Here is a 7,824-nt window from a genome sequence, read left to right as displayed (position 1 = left end):
TCCGCCTTAAGATTGACCAACTAGAATCGCCCTTAAGGTACTAGAAAATTTCGGCACTTTATGAGCAAGATGTGTGTTTAATTTTCTCTCAAAAAACTCACTTTTGAATACTTTGAAACTTGTGTATAAATTATGACCCCTAGGCCTTTATTTATAGAGTTATGGAAAAGGAATCGTAATCCTAGTAGGATGCGAATTAATTGGAATTAGAATCCTACATGAATTCTATTTAATTAATTTATCCAATTAGGAATAGAAATTTAATCATACACTGACTCTTGTAGATTCAGGAATCACGCATGAGCACAAACTCACACACACACGGCAGCCACAAGGGCTGCCCATGCGCGTGCGAGCAGCAGCCCGCGCAGCACGGCCCACGCAGCCGTGGCCCTTGGCGCGCGCTGGGCCTGCCTTGCGGTAGGCCTGGCCGCTGCCTTGGCTGGGCTTGTGGCGCGCATGCTTGCTGGGCGATGGCCCCGGCTTCGTGCTGGGCCTTCGTCCGGCAAGCCTCGTCCGATGCTAATTCGTACGATACGCTTCCGATTAAATTTCCATTTCCGGAATCTATTTCCGATACGAACAATATTTAATATTTCCGATTCCGGAATTAATTTCCGTTTCGAACAAATATTTAATATTTCCGTTTCCGGAATTATTTTCCGATTCCGGCAATATTTCCGATTCTGACAATATTTCCGTTTCCGGTAATATTTCCGATTCTGGTAATATTTCCATTTCCAATAATATTTTCCGATACGTACCATGTTTCCGTTTCCGGCAACATCTACGACTTGGATAATATTCATATTTCCGATACGATCCATATTTCCGTTTCCGGCAATATCATCGTTTCCGGAGTATTCATTTCTTGCCTGTGACGATCTTAGCTCCCACTGAAACCAAGATCCGTCGGTTCCGAATATTCATAGATGGAGTATTTAATGCCATTAAATACTTGATCCGTTTACGTACTATTTGTGTGACCCTACGGGTTCAGTCAAGAGTAAGCTGTGGATTAATATCATTAATTCCACTTGAACTGAAGCGGCCTCTAGCTAGGCATTCAGCTCACTTGATCTCACTGAATTATTAACTTGTTAATTAATACTGAACCGCATTTATTAGACTTAACATAGAATGCATACTTGGACCAAGGGCATTATTTCCTTCAGTCTCCCACTTGTCCTTAGGGACAAGTGTGCATTTCCTAATTCCTTTGTCGCTCGATGCTTGCTCTTGAACATAAGGTAAGAGTTGTCATCCTTATTATGTCCAGAGGTGTTCCTCGGTTTCAGAGTTCAACTGATCAAATAAACAGATAATCATAGCCTATGATTCATCCGAGCACGGCCATGCATTTCACAGTTTCTAGCTCTCCGAGTGGCCTTGTACAACTTTTAAGCATCTCATCCCGATTTATGGGAGGACAATCCCAATCTTGCGATCTTGAGATTAGACTTCGTTTGATAGGTGATTACCTGAGCGTTGCCTTTATAGCCTCCTTTTACGGTGCGACGGTTGGTCAACGTCAAAGCAACCAGTTCTCAAACAAGTAATCTCAAATCACTCAGGTATTGAGGATTTAGTGTCTAATAATTTAATGAAATTTACTTATGACAGACTTTCATCTCTTACAGTAAAGTTTCATAGGTCTTGTCCGATACTAGTCTTCCCAAAGTAAGTATCTATGCAAATGATTATGACATTGCCATGTCCACATAGTTCAAGAAACAGAACTACTAGTCATCTTGCATTCTAATCGTCTAACGTTTTCTATGCGTCCAATTTTATAGAAAACTCCGATTAGGGACCATTTTCAACCTTTGACATTCAAGTTCACTTGATAGACATTTCTTAGTCACAGGACTGGTCCTGACAGTCCATCTTGAATATATCGTCAAATTTGAAGGGACTCATCATTTAATACTAAACCAAGATTAAATGGAATATGAAAATACATTTCATATATGATAAATGTTTAACCCAATTGTTTTACAACCATGGGCCTCAAACCCATCTTTAAAACAGTTCATGGAATTCAAAGCTATGCTTGATTCCCAGTGCTACAATGTGAGTGTTGCTTCTCACTTGTTGCATAGGTTTAGTTATCATGCTTTGCCAATCTTAATATCCTTTTCATCGAATGTTCTTCGAGATATGATGATAAGATCTTTTCGAGTTTGTTTATTATGTGATCTAGTCTTTCTTACTTCGATGGTGGTTTTATCATTTTGCAATGAAGAACCATCAAGTTAGCAGACGTTTTTCTTGCTTCAAGAGTGGTTCTACGCATTTTTCAATGAAGAACCATCAAGCCAGCAGATAGGTGATCTACCCAAGTTCAGTGAAGAACTTTAAACAACCCTGTTTTATTGCTTCTTAGGCAATAATTACTTTTACTTCAACTGTATAGGTTGCTAGTGATGCTTTGTTTGGATTTACCTATCCAGGCAGTTCATAGATATGTGGAAGATTCTCCAACTATATCTTAGAACATAGAAATTATTATTTTAATTTCCCACGCAACAACTCATGGTCTCCAATCCATGTTGCCATTTTCAAAACACAATGCTCTATAGCTCGTCCTTGTCAATGGTTAACTCCAAAGGGGTCTTGCTTGATCCTTTGCCAGTGTTTCTGCGTGTAGCATCAATATTTAGCATATCTTTATTTCCTTGAATCAAGAACTATTCCTATGTACCTTTTCAAGTACCATAAGTATTCTTGATCTCAATCTAGTTGATCTTCACTTAGATCAATAGAGATTGGTATATGTTCGTCATGGCTAAAGTCATACGATACGTTTTTGGCGATCCTCATATTATATCATACATGATAAATTCTTTTGCAGAATAATTCCCAATTGAATTCTATTCATGTAACTTTAGCTTATTCAATTTCAGTAGATACTGAATCCAGCTAAATTCTTTGACATATAATATAGGTTAAGAATCTCATTTAGACTCTTTGATGTTTAACTTAGTAAATGCTTATACATAGTTCAAACATCCTTTACTTAGATTTATTCACATGGGTCGAATATCTCCAATGGAGACTTTCGTGTTTGATTTAGTAAATGCCATTACTTAATCCAAAACAATATCATAAGATTTTTGTAAATAGATCTTAATACCCAGTATGTACTAAGTTTCGCCATGGTCCATCATTGATGAATTATTTCAAATCTAAGTCATTAGCATTTGAATGTTATTTCACAATAGAGAGATATGTGTGTAATACACATAGGACCAATTAAGTTTTAAGTACTCCCACTAAACTTCTTATATATCTATAAGAATCATGTATCTTTATGAAACTAAAATACTTATTAGCTTCACTAAAATACATTTCTAATTCCCAATTGCTTGCTTAAATCTGTACTTAGATTTCATAAGCTAGCTTTCCTTTTCAAGCATTTATTTGGATCCACAAATCCTATGACATACCATGTACATAGTTTATTCCAACATTTGATTGAGGAATACGTTTTGTCATCCAAATTGCCATATGTACCAATATGCAATCATTGCTTGAATTATAGACTTAAGCATTACGATTTTGCATGAGGTTTCAACACAATCCATGCCATGAATTTGCTTGTAACCTTTAGCAACTAATCTAGCTTTGTGTGTGAACACAATTCCATGTTTGATGGTTTTTATCCTTAAAACAAACTTGCAACCAATAGGTGTGAAACTATTCTTGCAAATCAACAAAATTTCAATTTTGTCATCAAAACATTGAGTATGTTTTATGGCCTCTAACCATTTAAAACATTTGAGTCTATATATGGCCTCTAACCATTTTAGGGAATCTGGGTTTCGTCATAGCTTTCTTACAAGTCACAAACTCATTAATCTACATGATAATAGTTTGACTGCAAGTTGTAGGTTTCTTCACTATTTAATAGAAGAATCTCATAGTTTCATTGACCTGATCTCTATGTTTCTTCACTATCTAATAGAAGAATCTCATAGTTTCAGTGACTTGAATTCTATGCCTACTTGGGTATAGAACATCAAACAATAGAATATCAATAGCCACTTGAAAGTCCTTTGAATATTCTGTTCTCCTTGAAGCACTTGTAAAGTCTTCTAAGAGATGTCTATTCTTTAAAGCCACTTCTAAAGTCCTTAAAGAATAAGTTCGGATTTTCTGAAGCACTTCGAAAAGCCTCCGGAATGTCCGTTTATGTTTGTTGTTCGTCTCGAAGACTTTCGAGGTCTATTTTCTCCCACTTGTCATTTTGGAAACGAATCTCCAAAAGGACATTATTTCGAGCAAACAAACATTATGTTCTCAAAAATTCGTGGTAGAAACAATACCCTTGTGTCTCATTTGAATAAATCATAATGAAACATATATCTATACTTGGGCCTTAGTTTGTCGAATGACAAACACTAAGCTCCCACTGAGTTTTGCAACTCTCTAGATATTTTATGAAAAGTTATTCTGAAATTACTTTTCAATAGCTTTGACGAATTTGGTTTAGTTTGGTGGTAGTTGAGCATTTTGTTTTAGAAATTATAGGAAAAGTCTTTATGATCCATCATTGATCGAATCAAGTACTAATTGACTTTGATTATGCCATATCTTATGGACCTAGATTGTGAAATTACAACACACAATCATTGATGATCATATTTGGTCTCAAGTAATCATCAACATGATCTAACCTAGATCTTTATGATTTCTTGCCAAGTGGATTTTATACTTCTGAATCTTTGAACTAGCCAAACAGATTCAACTTATATCACATTTGAGTAAATAAACCTATATTCACTCAAATCCATGTGAAATAATAAAGTCATAAAATCTTTCTTTAGCTTTGAACTCTATTGTCTAGGCGTTCTAACAATAGTTCATATTCTTTGTTACTTTCAACAAGTAAGACTAGCTTGTCTTAAGTTGATCTAGAAATCAACCAACTTTCAAAAGGTCCATCAAAATAGAGCTTATGAATGTTAACTTGTTGATATGGTCTAAGCAACAATGCCAAAGATTTGTGGAACTCAAATCAAGGGGTTGATTTGAACCTAGTAAAGTCCTTTAAAGAGTTGTTTGTTTTAATCAAGCATATTGACTCAACCAGTAATTGACCATTTCATTCAAATAAACAAACAAACAAGCATTGTTTTTGTTCTTCTGAATGTGAGTCTTTCTGTGTTTGAAGCAGAAATTTAGGTATGCTGATTATGGAACAAAGTAGCCATTAAGTTCCAGCCTTTGAAAGGACTTAAACAAACTAGATGACCCTACAACTAATGTAGCATGCCATGCTTCATTTCCCACTTGTAGGTCATTGGTGTATCCTAGCTTCCATTATTTGAGTTATTACCGAAGTAAGAACCTCAAGCGGTATATGATACCAAGGAAGTTTGATTGCTAGGTCACTTCTCTTTAAACATAAATTTATAGGTAGAAACGGAATCGTAAATTCCTTTCATTTGTTCCTCGTTTTCCTATTTCTTGTACCCTTTCTTATAGTCTTAAGAATTGAATTCTTTAGTGTTGACTTTTATACTTTGTTAGACATGTCCAATGTCACCAACAAGGTTCTTTACCATTTATGTTGAATATTTTGTTTCAACTAGATGATCTTACCAGAAGCTTCTAAAGTTCTCTAAGCATCGATCTATTCGAATGTCTAGGGACTAGATTCATTCGAGAATTAAATGGACAAAGATATTAGGTTGTTAACCATTGGTAAAGCTGAGCGTATTAAACTCAATGCTTTATGATCTCAAAACTACAGTGTATTTTGAATTCACAAGCACCAATTGGTTTGCCATTCGATTTTGATATTCGAAAACAACCATAAAAGTCGCTATAAGAAATGTACATTTTAAATTGCTCACTTTCTCTCTTTTCCGTGAATCGTTCTTGGATTCACTACCAATCGAGGAAATTTACTGTTACCTTTCTAAAAGGATTTATTGCAGTGCAAGATATTTAATAATTAAAACATACATTGAAGCATGCAAAGTCTAAACATTTATCATGAATAATAACTTGAAATTAAAGCAACCATGCAATTCAAACAAGTTATTAGCATTTTATTCGATTTTATTGTTCCGGCAGGTGTGAATAAAATGATTCCAAGACCCTAAAATCATTGAAGAACTAAGCACAGTTTGTCGACTTAATCCTAGAACATCTTAGGTAAGCAAAAGCCTTTTGCTAATAGTCTAGAAACTATTCTTGGTTGATAGGTACGTCTAAGAACTTATTAGGTAAACCTATCGAATTTGCCACGACATAAAAGGACTCCTTACTTATATCGTTGAGTTTCACCAAAACTAACATGTACTCACAATTATTTGTGTACCTTGCCCCTTTAGGACCAATAAGTAACACCTCGCTGAGCGAAAACTATTACTAGATTGATGTAAAGGATATCCAAGCAAGTGTATATTTTGGCATGGCACCTTTTAACTCAATTTTTAAGTTTGGAACTTAAGGCTCTTACTATGTTGGTTAGATTTTAAGTGAACTAAAATCCTTAATCATGCAACATAATCAAGCTTTTGATCTCATGCATTTTAAGACATATTTAAAACAATAAATAACTTAAAACATGCATAAGATATTTGTGATCTAGTATGGCCCGACTTCATCTTGAAGCTTTGACTTCAAAGTCCGTCTTGAAAATCTCCGTGGGAGGCACCATTTTCTTCAAATAGGATAAGCTATAACTAATTACAACTATTTGATGGTTCGCAGACCATATTTGAATTGAAAAATAACTTTGGTACTTTAGACCAATTACATTCAAATTAATGGTACGCAGACCATATTTTCTATCCTATTTGGGCCATACTAGTCACTTCATAACCTGCAAAACAGTACATATACAATATATACCATTCACCCATTCATTATCATGAATGGCCCACGTAGCTGGTTAGTAAAACACATTATGCATCACGTAAACATTTGCAGCAATTAATCAAGGGCACCAATAATCTACCAATTATTCAGTCCTTATTAATTCTAATCGAGTTGTTTTAACCTTAAGGATTTGTAGACCTAATCAAGAGTTTATGACTAAAAAGCGCTCCCACTCAAACCAATAAATTCATATGCTTTACTAATTTTAAACATAAAATTGTATTTCTAGTCTAACCGGAAACATACAAATTTAATTAAAATTTAAAGCTCATATAAATTTATAATTGAATCCAAAAATTTAATTTAATTTCAGTCGCATTTAAATTAATTCATGATTTTAATTTTAGTAAAATAATTAGAATAAATTCCATTTATTATAATTATAATATTCAAAATTAAAATCCAAGAAATTAATTCAAATTATTAATTTTAAAATTAATTAAAATTACGTGAACTGAAATTTTCAAATTAAACATTCAAAACGATCTAATCGTAACGCAAACACCCTACGCGTTGCACGCCCATGGGCCGCACGCACACAGCCATTGCTGGCCGTGTGCGCGCAGCCCATGCGCTCGTCGCATAGCTGCTGATGTCCTATCGCAAGCCTCCGCACAGCGCCCCATCGCACGCGAGCTATCGCTCGCAGTGCGCAGCGCGCGAGATCGCTCGCTGGGCGCGCTGGCTCGCATCGCTGTGCGCGCGAGCCATCGCTCGCTGGGGCGCGACATCGCTCGCTGGGCGAGCGACATCGCGCGCTGCGCGCGCAAGCCATCGCTCGCTGGGGCGCGACATCGCTCGCTGGGCGAGCGACATCGCGCGCTGCGCGCGCGAGCCATCGCTCGCTGGGGCGCGACATCGCTCGCTGGGCGAGCGACATCGCGCGCTGCGCGCGCGAGCAGTGCTGGGCGCAGCGCTCGTGGCACGCGA

The sequence above is a fragment of the Spinacia oleracea genome, unplaced genomic scaffold (genome assembly GCF_020520425.1).
Source record: "Spinacia oleracea cultivar Varoflay unplaced genomic scaffold, BTI_SOV_V1 SOVchr0_106, whole genome shotgun sequence".
NCBI lineage: Eukaryota > Viridiplantae > Streptophyta > Magnoliopsida > Caryophyllales > Amaranthaceae > Spinacia > Spinacia oleracea.
Note: the sequence above shows the minus strand (reverse complement) of the source record.